The sequence below is a fragment of the Corvus cornix genome, chromosome 3 (assembly GCF_000738735.6).
Source record: "Corvus cornix cornix isolate S_Up_H32 chromosome 3, ASM73873v5, whole genome shotgun sequence".
NCBI lineage: Eukaryota > Metazoa > Chordata > Aves > Passeriformes > Corvidae > Corvus > Corvus cornix.
This window is the reverse complement of record NC_047056.1, coordinates 89366483-89380583: the sequence shown is the minus strand read 5'-3', so window position 1 is coordinate 89380583 and position 14101 is coordinate 89366483.

Sequence of the window (14101 nt, the reverse complement as noted above, 5' to 3'; positions counted from 1 at the left end):
GAAAGCACCATTTTGTCTTTGAGGGCCAGTACATAAGCAGGGCTTGCATCAATGGCAGAATTGATGGCAGAAACAGACTGAAATGAGACTCTGCTTTGGTGTGGGATCAAGCATCACACACCTTCAAATGGGATTTATGAACGATTGTCCATCCAGGTGGCAAGTGAAATCTGTTTTTCCCACTCCCCTACTATCTATACAGTAAATTGCCAACAAATCTTCCTGTGTGGCCTTTTAAAAGTAGGGAAGACCAAGCAGGGGAAAAAGTGTTTAAAAATAACCTTTGAAAAAGAATACCTTTGAAAAATGTAGTTGCACAACAGATTCAATTGATATGAGATTGTGCTGTCAAAAAGCTTTTTCACCCAGAGCTTTTTCAAATACAGGTGGACACTGAGCCAAGCGGAAGTCACGGGCATCTGAAGTGGGAGCACAATAATTTATTAAAACAGTCATGGTTGGCCTGTGCTGATCTAAAATTCTGGGGTGAGGGTTGTATTTTGGAGGCTTTGGCTCATCACACATCCCATGCCTCATCTGCATGGTGGCTAATGAGGATGTCCTAATTGCAAGCCTTCTGATTGACAGCTATGAGAATGGCACTCCAGCACATGTTGCACATGTAATGAGTAAAAGAGAAAGGAAGTAGAGCTTCCTCTCTCTTCTCCTTCATCTCCTCCTCCATCTAGCCCAGTGGATGAGTGGAGGTCCTTGCAAAGGAGGATGATGTATTCTAGATCTGCAGAGTGAGCTTTGATGGGCAGATATAGCAACTGCTAACAAGCATAGAGTGGTGGCAAACAGCATCTCTCTAAGGGCAGGGTAAGAGAGAAGAGGGGCTTTGGGGAGTAATCAGCTGGCTGGTGGGCTTTGGGGTGGCACAGAATTGTGTCACTGCTGGTCAGATGCTGCAGCACCATTGCTGTGTGGGTGACAGAACCAGGGACAGACTGCACACAACACACAGTTTAACAACCACACTCAATGATACTGTACTCTATTTGTACATATGCCCTTGGAAATGTGATATTTTCCAAAAAGCCTTCAGCAAGGGTGTTCTGTCATTTGAGGTTTTTTTGGTTTTTCTGGCAATTACCAAAAGCCCTTCAACGGAAACAAACAACACTCTGTCCTTCATGGGTTTAAATGTGGGCAAAGTCATGAGATTTTAAACTGGTTTTATTTTAATGATGTTTAAATGAGGACAAAGGAGTAAAATCTGACAAAAACATTGCTTATGCTACCAGCATTGTAAAAGTAGCCTGAAAGTTCATATTCTTGGAAGAAAGTTTGTGAAACATATTCACAAAGCAGGAAATATTTTACCACTTCACTCTGTTAAAAAGTGTGCCCATTCCTTTCTGATTCATCAACGAACTGGGCTACCTGATAGCCTAAGGCTCGGGCCCACTCAGCACATTGAAACCTCCTATGAATGGTGGGGGGAAAATGAGTCAAGAAAAGATGAGAGACATTGCTAAAATTGGTCCTTAATAGAGAAGAATGGGTGCCCAGCACAGGTATGTTGTGCAAGACTTCTGGCATTAGCATATTTCCTTTATGCTTTAATAGCGCCATATTATATCACATTTAAAATCTGCTAAGCACACGATGTGAAATTGTTTACATCCAATATAAAACAGATTTAGAGAAGCATGCTGCATGAGGAAATGACACTGGGCCTCTGTGCATTAGCTCTGCAGAGTGCTGCATGCTTCTCAGGTCATCCTGACACTTCTGTGACAGCATTGACCTGCTACCTATGGCTGAGGATGTATCTTAAATGGTCATTAAATCTAACTCTTTACAGAAAAAAAATGTAGGTAGTAATTTCCAATTTAAAAAAAAGAAAATTAAAATTTTACTTTTTTGGTTTTTTTTTAAAGGACATACAAAAACGGGAGAGAAAAAATGTAAAGCAGTGAAAACAGAATCATAATCATTGCTTATTGCATATATCTGGACAGCAGTGAAGAGAAAAACAATGCATGTCTTCCTAATGTGAGAAGCAGTATTAAAGACGTGCTATTTCAGATTACTGATGTTGTACAGTGTACCAACAGAGAAACCCTTCTGCATTTCACTGAAAGTGGAAGGAGGTTAGCACTTTGCATGAGTGTGTGTCGAATCCCATAGCCATCCAGCACCTAGTTTTTTCTCTCCCAAATTATATTTTCTTGCATAGAAATAGAAAAAGAAAACAGTATGCTGTAATCCAGTTCAAGTATAAGGTATTGTAGGTGGCAATGATCCTGTGGGTTCCAATTCAGACACCTACGTGGGCAGGACTGTTACCACCTGAAGCCTCAGTTCTGGTTGACAGTTGGCAGTAGAGAGGCAGCACATTGATTTGCAGTATTAGCAGAAAGCTCAACTATTTTATGGAAATAGAATATAGCCCATGGTTTCACTCAAGAAGTGTTGGAAATTTCCAGGTTTAGAAGAGAAAGCTTGTATTGTTTGTTTATACTGGTTGGTTTGTTAGCCTTGGTCTCCAAAATTTTCACTCTGTCACCAGTGCATAAATATCACAAAATTATTTATTTACTCACACAATTCATTCCAAATACTGCCACATTTTGTCTGCTGGTGTTATAATAATAAATCTGTTATTCTACTCAAGATTTATCCCTTGCCCAAAAGAGCAATGACATTATATTTCACTGGCTATTCCAGCAGAAAACATCAGGCAGAGCATGTGGAATTGTTATGCCTTCTGAAATATGTTAACTATAGCTACATTCTGGATTTCATTCCACATACTAGACAGGCAAGCTCTAGTATGCTTTTCAGAGAAAACAAAGCAGACAATTGCTCGCTTCTGAACTACAAACTATGAATGCAGTGCTTATTTTCGCTCTCGCTCTCATTTTGCATCCTTGGAGTAAAAGAAAACTCTTCAATTCATTGCTGAAGTGTGCTAGATGTTTGTTTACTTTGATCGGATGAAAGGATGATATTTCAAAAGTGTGTACCCATATATTCCAATTCTGTAGAGTTTCTGATGCTGAAAGACTCTGTGTTGGCTTTGGGGATAAAATAAATCATATACTTTCAAGTTGGCTGTTTATCATTCATGCAGTCTCCTGTTTTTAGAACTCCCTGAACTAAGTGTTTATAACTGCTTATTTAAGACTGCTTTTCAGAGTCCTCAATATAGCATAAGAATATGTTATGGTTGTGACTACTCTAATACATTAGTTCCTGAATCTTATTATGGGGTGAATGTTTTAAATGTTTTTTTCTTTCATCTTCTTCATTTGTGTCAGTAGTAATTTCCAGTTTATTTTCTAGGGGGTATTAGAAGACCTACTGAGAGAAGACAGAGTGAAGTTATTTCTCATTCTAAATGCAATATATTTTAAAATAAATTTCAGTGTTTTCGTATTGAGAAAAAGTAGAAGCATAGCGATACCAGACACTTTTAAAATGTAAAACTTCATGTAAAAATTTCAAAGTGCATCCTTACATTTAGACACAAAAAATCTGTCTAAGAAACTAAATCACCCAAATACACAAGAAGGGCAAAACCAGCTGTGTAATGAGTGTAAGAAACTGTGGCAATATTTCAAGGCCTAGTGTATTGCACTATCATACCTCTTAAAAGCTGCACTTTTGCTTTGCGTATTTTCTTCTTGTTCTGTGTTTATTGTGTTGAATAGCTCATGATTATTCAAAAAATTTAGTTTGACAGTTGTGAGGAAAGTTATAGCAAGAAGATGCCTTTTACCTGCTGTGGCATAGTTGCATGCTTACCGAATCATAGAACATATCATAGAATGGTTTGGGTTGGAAGAGACCTTAAAATAATCAAATTCCAACCCCCATGCCGTGGGCAGGGACACCTTCCACCAGATCAGGTTGCTCAGAGCTCCATCCGTCCAGGCCTTGAACACTTCCAGGGATGGGGCATCCACAACTTCTCTGAACAACCTGTTCCAGTGCCTCACCACACTCACAGTAAAGAATTTCTTCTCTATATTGTTATGGATCAAGTTGGAGCTTCAGACAAGCCCTGCCTAAAGCTAAGATTTTGGCAGCAGCTTGAATTTAGGTGGCCCACACCTAAATTCAAGCCAGCTCGCAAGTTCTAACCATGGCAGATCAGGTCTAGTATAAAATGAGTTATTCACTGAATATACAGGAGATATCAGAGAAGAGGCCTTAAACAGAGTTACTTACTCCACAGTAAGTAACTACTAGTGCAAGAACTACTAGCAGATTACATAAAACAGTGCACAACATTACCAAGGTACCTATATTATAGCTAGGAAAGAAACAGTATAGATGAGGAGTCAGTGTAACTTACCACCAAAACGACGATACTGTACACAGAGTCTTTTAACTCAAGCCTCCAAGGAGTAACCACAAAATTGGCGTCCCAAGAGACCCCTGCACATTTGCAGGGAACGTGCAGAAGATTTCTGCTTTGTGAAAGTTTTGTATAGCTTTTAAAATGAAGTGTCTGTCAGTCAGGAATTGCAGTTTATTTTTCCACATCTGCTTCCACAGCAAGATGTTTACCATCAGCTGAAAACATCAATTCCATGGTGCCAAAATAGCTCATTACAAGACAACTGTCTTGATTGAGTTATTTCACCAAGGCTCATGTGAGGCACATGTGAGAGTGAAGGCCCTGAGTTATTTCATCAGCTAACAAGCAACAGAGAAGCTTTCCTGTGGGGGGATGAGATGCCCTGCTACATATATCTAATCTAAACCCATCTTCTTTCAGTTTAAAGCCACCCCTCCTTGTTCTGTCACTAATGCTCTTGTAAAAAAGTCCCTTTCCAGCTTTCTTGTAGGCCTTCTTAAAGTACTGGAACCCTGCTATATGCCTCCTGAATCCTTCTCTTCTCCAAGCTGAACAGCCTCAACTCTCTCAGCCTGTCTTCACTGGAGAGGTACTCCAGTCCTCTGATCATCTTTGTGGCCTCCTCTGGACCTGTTCCAACAGGTCCATGTCTTTCTTGGGCTGAGGACACGAGAGCTGGACACAGCACTCCAGGTGGGGTCTCATGAGGGCGGAGCAGAGGGGCAGAATCCCTTCCCTTGACCTGCTGGCTGCTTCTCTTTTGATGCAGTCCAGAATGCTTTTGGCCTTCTGGGCTGTGAGTGCACATTGCTGGCTCATGTTCCACTTCTCATCCACCAACACCCCCAGGTTCTTCTCCTCAACTATTAATTTTCTCCGTTTCATTTCTTCTTTGCCTCTGTTTCGTGAGTTCTTTTACTCAGAGTTCAAATTAAAATACAGGAGACTGGGAGTTTATCTTCAGACTTAGCTGTTTATTATATCTTATCTATAATACAGCTGCACAGAGTGTGCCTCTAAGTTAACAAGGTGAAAATGGCCCCAAGTTTTCTAATTTCCATGGTCTTTTAAGATCCAAATTACCCAATTATGGAATGCCAAGTAATTTATTTTTACTTATAATCCAATGACTAACTATTCATGATCTGCACTGTGGGTTTTTTGACCTAATACTGGAACACTCAGATTTGTGAAGAAGAAGGAGAAAGGAAGAGCTAATCCCCACCCAAAGTCCTCCATATTGTTACATATATCCCATAAACCTAATTTTTCTACATCTCTACATATTCCACCCAGTGATATAACTTTAATTGCACAGCAACAACCTCAGTGTTATCACACAATCTGGGAAGCCTTTCCCAAGGCCTCAGGTCAAATGCAGTGTGCTTCTGAGGATCACTGTCTGTCAGCACTGAAAGGCTGAAATTCTCAGAACTCAGGGTTCCAACACTCAAGGATGGTCTCAACCCATTCTCCAACCAGCCTGTACTTGTGCTTGGCATTGCCCCACCCCCATGCAAGACCTTGCACCTGGCCTTGCATGAGGTTCTCACAGCCCCACCTCTCAAGACTGTCCAGGTGTCTCTGGATGTTCTCCCTTCCCTCCAGCCTGTCAACCACATCACACAACTTGAGGTTGTCAGCAAACTGCTGAGGGTGCACTTGATCCCACTGTCCATGACACTGACAAAGGTGCCAAACAGCGTAAGTACCAGCCTCTAAGGGATGCCATCCTTCACTGCTCTCCACTTGGACATTTTGAGTCATTGACACCTTGAGTGCAAGCATCCAGCCAATTCTTTGTCCATCTGTTAAATCCATGTCTCTCCAGTTAGAAACAAAGATGTTTGACACTGAGGAACAGTGTCAAATGTTTTGCATAAATGTTAGATGAGCTTTAATTAAAAAAAAAAAGCCCATCCCCACTTTTTATACTTTAAAAGCCAAGCTCCTCATACATGCTTGTAAGCAAGACACTTTTTTCCTTGATCCACTTGTTTTCACTTGAAGAAATACTGTAACATGTACATGGCACAAGAGGAGAATTAACTTGGTGTTATACAGGAGCTGCAGCCAGTAAATAACTTCATTCTCTCCTATGTGTTATATTATCTGTTCAGACATGTGGTTAGATTGGTTGTCATAGACCTACATATCCCCTCCTCATGTTTGCTGTATTACTAACATTGCCAGCATTGTTTTTTGTTTTGCTGTTTAGACATCATGTTTAGGCACACTGTATTCCTCCTTCAGCTGCATGCAATTGCATACTTGGAAGAGTCAAGTCTTATGTAAAATCATAGGGAAATCAGAGAATGTCACAAAAAACCTCTTTCTGTTTCAATGAGAATGCTGTGCTGTACTGTTTTAGTGAAAATTCCTGAAGCATGAACATGTTGTTATTCAGACTGAATTTTCTCAAAATCTATGCTCTGACTCTGAAGAGGCTGTAATTGAGCTGAGATTTTTTTGTCTGCAATATTTTAAAGGTTTTTTTAAAGTCTCCAACATCTGTACAGCTCCTGTCATGATAACTGAAGTGCACACTAAACTAGTAATTAATGTTAGGAAACCATCTGGCAAGAATATTTCTAGGTTTCGTGCCTATATAAAATAGATCAAGAGTACCTGCAAAAACCAGTGGGGAAGGAAGAAGAGCAGAAGATTCACTGGTTCAAATTAGCTGAGCAGAGGGTGTGAGTGAGCCATCAAACAGACCATACTGAGTTCAGTCCAAAGGTGAAGCTCTATTAGTGGCTGGTAGCAGAAGCACAAGGACAGTATCCAAAAGATGACAGACACAGAATGATCCTTCCCTTAGTCCACTTGCTTCTAGCAAAACTGAGTGTCACTGCCTCACTAAAGGAATGCTCTATGGTAGTTGGGTATCTTTCCGATAGTCACAGGGAAATTCTGCTTGATTCCTTCTCAGCACCAGAGCTACAGGTGATGTTTCAGCATCGCAACGAGTTCAACATTTACCCAGACCTGCAGCCTTCATTCCTATTCCTATCTACAAGTAGTGGCCAGAATCAAATAGAATGATTTGACTGATACCAAAGATGAGACAGGCTTTTTAGGCTAGTACTGTAATAGCCAAAGAATCTCTACGTGCAGCTCCTCGTTCTTCAGAACCTGAGTTATGGATCTTTGAGGAGACATTTTAAGGGTTTTAAACAGTGTGTATTGTTGGCATTGAAGTGGCTTTAATGCAGAGAAAAGCTTTAAAGATTTTTCTGATTTTTTAAGTAAAACAGAATCCAACAGCTCTTTGTGAGGATAATTACATGGAGAGGGTTTGTCTGAACTGTGTTTCAGAGAAATAAAATACTCCTTAGATAACACTTTATGGTCTGCAGTTTTTGGAACTTTTAGCTTCTCTGAGTGAGATGCTTTAATCAGAAATAGGATTATGTAAACCCAATGCTTGATAGATCCCATTTTTAATACACAGAAAGGAATTATTCTGTTTAATGTTTAAGATCACAAAAAATATGGGCATTACTTGAAAAAGTAGTCTTAAGGACCTTCCTTTTCTTAAGATAATAAAAGTAAATTTGGCCAGATTTTACTGAGCATCCCTATAAAATTCTGATGATCCATGGAACTTTAAAGGAGAAGAGAAACAACTGAAACCACTGGTACCACCATTAGACATTCATTTGACTTGGGATAAGAAATAAGATGAAGTAAAATTAGGTCTTTCCTTTAATAATACCCAAGCAACAGTGCTCAGGATATAACTAAGCTACACTAGAAAAGAGGATGCCTGTTAGAGCACATGAATGCAAGAATTGCTCAAAAGAAAAAAAATGTTTTGACTATTAAAAACAATAGTATTTATGTAACATTATCAAAAAAATTTGAACATTATTTCTTTTACATAGTGAAAATGTGAATGAATGTTACAAACAAAATTGTAGCCATGATGTTTCATAAATTAAAGAAAAAAAATTAATCTTTTTTATTTCCTGTGAGAACTCATCAGCCCTAAACGTGCTATTAACAACTCATTTCAGTTCTGGTCTGCTAGAGTCAGAGCTTGTGAAGGTCCTGTTGTGCATCGTAATGGCTGAGAAATTGAGATTTAATGGAAAATTGGTGTATATGAATGGAAAAATTCAGGCTGTTTTGCGGGAATTAGATGCAATTTAATTTATTTTTCTTCTTGTGACATATTAAAAGCCATCTAAACCACCATAAGATAGTCTGCTTGTTATTCTGGACATTCAAATGATGAAGAAATTCAGTGGCAGGAAGTTTTGCGCTTAAAAGCAAATTATTCAGTAAGATCAAAATTATATAGTATCTGTCTCCACCCTTCTGCTGATCATGAGACTGGCTTGCCAGAGTTCCTTGATTAATAACTACTACAGTTTTAGATGTAATTTCAAAATACTGCTTTGGTTATTCTAAATAATGAAAATAATTGGAATGTTGCTGAAGTGCTGACAGATAATTCAGGCTAGGTTGGCCTTTTGTGTTGGTATCGCTGATCAGGATACAATTTTTACTGGTAGCTGTTAGCAGAACTCTCCTATTTAATGCAGTATTTTTATATAAAAAAATAAAATATGTGTTGAATCTAATAACTTCAGTCTCCTTAATGTGAGGCAGACCTGGAAGCAGTTGAGGTATGACAGGAAGGGGAAAGTAACTAGAAAGCACCTGAGTAGTATCAGCATCATACTAATGTTGACTGTACTCATCCCCTTCCTCCTCACCCCACCACAGACCATTGCTGGGTAACAGAAGGCATTTATTTCCAGGCTGGGGCACAAAGACCTGCCACTGGTAAACATTAAAGGGATCCAGTCATGTGATTGGTTTTCAAGAGCTGAAGTTAACTGAACTCACATTAGTCCACTAAATTATACCATTGGGATAAACTCCCTAGAGAAACAATTAGTGGTTGTTTCAAGTATGATATTTTAGAAAATGGCATTTGTAAACAAATAAGATACCATTTCATTATATAGCCATTATATCTCCCAAAATGGCAGGCTTTGTCACTAAATCAGACTGGATTTGGTATCTTGTTCTCATGCCTCAGGAATAATGTCCTTATTTCAGATCTTGTGATATTTGGAGTTCAGGAAAGAGGAACTGAAAGTGCTGAATTATGTGTATACCAATTTTGCTAGCATCCTGCACAGACTACAGTGCTAGAATGTCAGAATTTGGTGGGTCAGAATTTTTAATAAAAGAATAGACAGAAATTGAGTATTACAAACATGAGTCGGGTGTTTTTTAACTAGGCAGCTTAGTACTTTTTAAGAGACAAAGCGTAAAAGAGGAGAAAAGAATCTAATGTGAAAAACCCTTAGAGACCTGAACCTTCAGATTTTGAAAGGAAATCTTGTGACATTGTTAATGTTGACTAGAATATTTATAATATATAAATACTCAGTAAGAAATATGGAATAATATAAAAATATTGCAAGGAGACTGAAAGCATCTGGACCCTAATTGTAGTCTTCCCTTATCTCCTGTTTGTTTGCCATCGTACAGACATGGCTGCACTGGGCTCACTTACATCAATCTGGGCTACTGCCAGTCTTCTTGGCAGCCTTACCCTTCTCTCCAAAGCAGCACAGGCTACTTTTCCCAATATCTATTTGGCTGACAGAAGAGTTCCATTCCTTTCCTGTATTCCTAACTGGAGGGCTTGGGAAATCATCCCTGTGACTCCTTTTGGACAACCAGAAACCAGACCAAATATTCCCCTTTTACTTTCTATGCTCAGATGAGTAGTGAATAAAGAAACTAGGTCTCGTTGCAGGGGAAAAACAAATTTAATCCAGTCATGCTTGGATGATGGAACAAGCCAGAAGGTCTCTCAGGATGGGGAGTCAGGAGTCACAGATTAAAAAATAATTACAGCAAAAGACTCGTGATGCAAGGTGTTCTTAGGAACTTTCTCAACTTCTTTTTAGCTACTGGCAGGAACTGCAATCGGTAAGACTAGCAGAGCATAGCAAGTCTTTACAAAATCATTTTCCTTAGCTAAACCTTCTTGCACTGGAAATGGTAAAAGGACAGTTATCGTTTAGCCCACAAAGCTGCTACATTTTAGCCAGAATGCAAGAAAATGCGGAGAGATTTAAAGTAAGTAACAGGAATTCAACATTTGGGGACTGGATTATACTAGGCACATCCATCCTGCTTTTTATTGTTCAGCCCAGGGTCTGAGCACTATATATAAATAGGGATGCAAGGTAGTTTCTTCTGTCCACTGAATGGCTCAGGCCATTGTGCAGGTAATGAGAACAGTGTGGGATACAATTCTGGAATTGCATCAGGGACTGGTGGCTGATGTGATAACAAGGAAACTCCCACCTTCCTAGTTAGCCTTGGTTGCAGGTCTCTTTAACCCATGGAAAAACTCTGCATCTTCATGTAGTCATGCAGTCCTGTGAAATTTCAGAGTCTGGGCACAAAGAATATTCCACTGACTTACCCCTCACCTGCCTCCTCATGTGTTTGTCCTGTTGCAGACACAGTGGAGCTGCCCATGGACCCCGGGTCACATGCAGTCAGTCAGCAATGTTTGGGTCCCATGGGCTGGATATATTTTTAATATGTGGCCACAGCATGGCAGAAAGGTGCCATTAGCTGCATGTGGGGTCAACAGCAGTGCTGTGGGTGCAAAGAAATGTTTCTAACACGTCCATTTATATATCTGCTGCAGTTTAAAGCAGCAGGTATTCTTCTGCCCTAGGAGAATGTGTGTACAGTGCCATGCTATAGGACTGGATGCAAGACTCTTTTGTGTTTGGAAAGAGAACATTCTCCTCACCTTCAGTGATACACATGCAAACCTTCATACCATGGCTTTTAGCTAGGACCCTCAGCTCCCTTGCATAGCACCTGGATTCCAAAAGTGCACACTCGCCCCCAAAGACTCCGAGTTATGAAAAAAACCTATACTGGCCAGGCATTAAGCCCTGAGCACTGCCTTGCAATTATCTGTAATGGGAAATTTTTCTTGAGGTACCTGGCAAAAACCTGGGCCAGGTGAGCTACCACCTGGCAGTGCCAAGGCCCAGCCTGTGGGACAGGACGAGTTTGGGACCTAGCATGTACTTAGGGATGTAGACACCCTTTCTAGCAGGCCTGATGATTCTGGCACAAAACATCACGGGATCAGTTCTGCTTGCTTTATAAAGAGTGAGTTGGCACTTGTCAGTGAGCTAGCAACCTCTAAACTGGAGATGTCCTTCATACACAAGTAGTTCTCTCCCTCTAGAGCAGTCCTAAAGGGGGACTCTGGATGGCCAGGGAGGCTTTCAGCAGGCAGACAAATTCTGCTCCTTCTTATTTGTATGGATAATTTGTCTTAAGACCAGTAATGACAATAGTGTACTTGTTATCTTATTCTTCCCTTCCCAAGCAAGCTACTTTTGGAAGGCAATGTGCAGCTCAGACTGAGGGACCATGCTACCACAGTCTGATTTCAGTCAAAGGGTTTATCCTTTGTATTCCCACATCTTCTTGTCTTTTTCAGTTCTACCTAATGAGAAAGCGGTCGTAGCTAAAGGCACCAAGAAATCTGTCACGTACACAGCTCTCCCGCCAGCACGCCTTCCCCCTCTCTTCGTCTTGCTCTCTCTGTTGTAATTGGGCTAGAGAGAAAACATTTAGCAATTTCTCTCCCTCTTTCCCCTCATTAGGCTAACGATGACATATTCTGTTTCCAGAGTGTCTGTAGGAGCACAGTATAGCAGCCACTGCTCATTATTAACACTGGAGGAATAAAAAGCTGGTGGCTTGATCCGGAATTTATGTAGATGCATGTAAATGAGAAGATATTTCCTTGGGATCAGATGTAATACACAAGTGAAAAATCAATGGGGAGAATTTCAGAATCTTGCTTGGTGGTGTTTTGAGTGCTGATGTTATCGTATACCCTTATTGTTCCTAATGAAGGTACACTCTTCCTCAGGTACAATGATACACACAGACAAACCTTGGGCTTTTTACATAATTTTTTCAGTGCTTTAAGATTTACTTTGCCTGATTTCAGCTATCATTTTTCTGATTTGTTTTTCTCACTTTTATCACATGGATTGACAAATCCATGTGCAATAAACTCAACATTTTTTCCATACACATGAAATTCGAACTGTTCTCTTTCTTTTTATCCAGCCTTCCTACTTTTTATTTACTTCCTTTGTTTATTGTCCTTCCTTCCCTCCTGCTTGCCTGCCTTTATTTCTTCATTTTGGAAAAAGGTAGTAATGAACTCTAGTAACATCTCTATACTTTTACTGCTAATTGCGATCAGATTTATCACCCACTTTTAACTTCTTTTTATTACCATTTAAACATTCTCAAATCCTAGTCACATTACTGACCTATTTGTCTATAGAGCTAAAATAAAAAATATAAACTGATAATTAACCTACAAACAGTACAGGTTTCTATACATCAAAGGAAAATTAGTTTTAACTGCAGATTTGGACAAGATAGGCTGAGGTGACACAAGAAACTGTATTTAATGCAACTCTATTTAAAGCAGAGTGAATGATGTATAAATGCAAAATGGATATATTCAACAGTCACTGCCTGCAACTCATTTAAAGGAATTATTAAGAAATGAAAGCGCCTATAAATGTGAATCCTAATATTATATGTGTCTTTTGACTTCCATCTGAGGTGTTTAAATACTTTAGGGCACTGATTAGTTAGCAAAGCCTCATATTATGTCTGAGAGTGAGACAAATAATAGAACCTTCATACCAAAGAATAAACTGAAGCACAGAGTAAAACTGGCTAGTAGAACATCACAGAATCACAGTTGTATCTAAAATACACTAAAACTGAGAAAATCTTGGGTGAAACCTGAGCTCCATGTGGGTCACGTGTAGCTTCTCCTTTAGAACAGCATTTGGTTTGATCCCCTTTTGCCTTCTTCCACCCCAAGGGAAAGTTCACAGGCTCTTTTGCTGGCCAGCATCAGGTGGCAGGCTTTGGTGTCTCTGAGGTGTGTCTAACTCTCTGTCCAAGGGTATCACTTCCAGAGAGATGCCACAGTAATGTTCAGGCTCACAGAAATTTCGGGCAAATAGAGTGTCAGGACCTGACTGTGTTCCCGTGAAATATGTGCAAAACTAAGGATGGTGTAAGTGAAGGATGAGCTGAGCCCAGTGTCCCAAACCAGCAGAGCTTGCAAGGAAGTCTCTGTGCAGATCCAATCACTGGCCTCTCTGCCAAGACTGTCAACAAGGGTGCCAATTAGTGCCAGTTGTGATGATGATTTTTGTGATGCCAGCACCTGTCCACTATGAACTGGACTGTGACCACCCTCACATTTCCCATTAGATGCTGAGCAGCTGTCAGGTGGTAATAGAGCTGAATGATGTATTAGCTTCTGTGCACATCAGTAAGTCAGACAGGCTGTATTGTCTCTAAAATGCCTTTCATGTCAAATTATTTTAATCTCTGTTTAATAATGCAACTGACTTTGTTCCTTTGATTTGAGTCTGTTTTCTAGCTCATGGATTATTTATTCATATAATGCCAAGTAACATTGTGTGACAAAATAAAACAAATTCAAATGCAAGTATAACAAGAATTTGAGCTGCAGGCACAGAAATCACACCTGCAAAAACGTGCTTACACAGCCTTTTAGCGGCAATAAATTCAGTAATTATAAACCTATCTGACTTCCTGCACAATGCAGCTTGATAAACAGAGACCTGTTCAGAGGAGTGTTGGCAGTGGACCTACACAGTTTTTAATGCATGCAGATTTGAATACTGTGCACCAGTTCAGTTTGGAGGA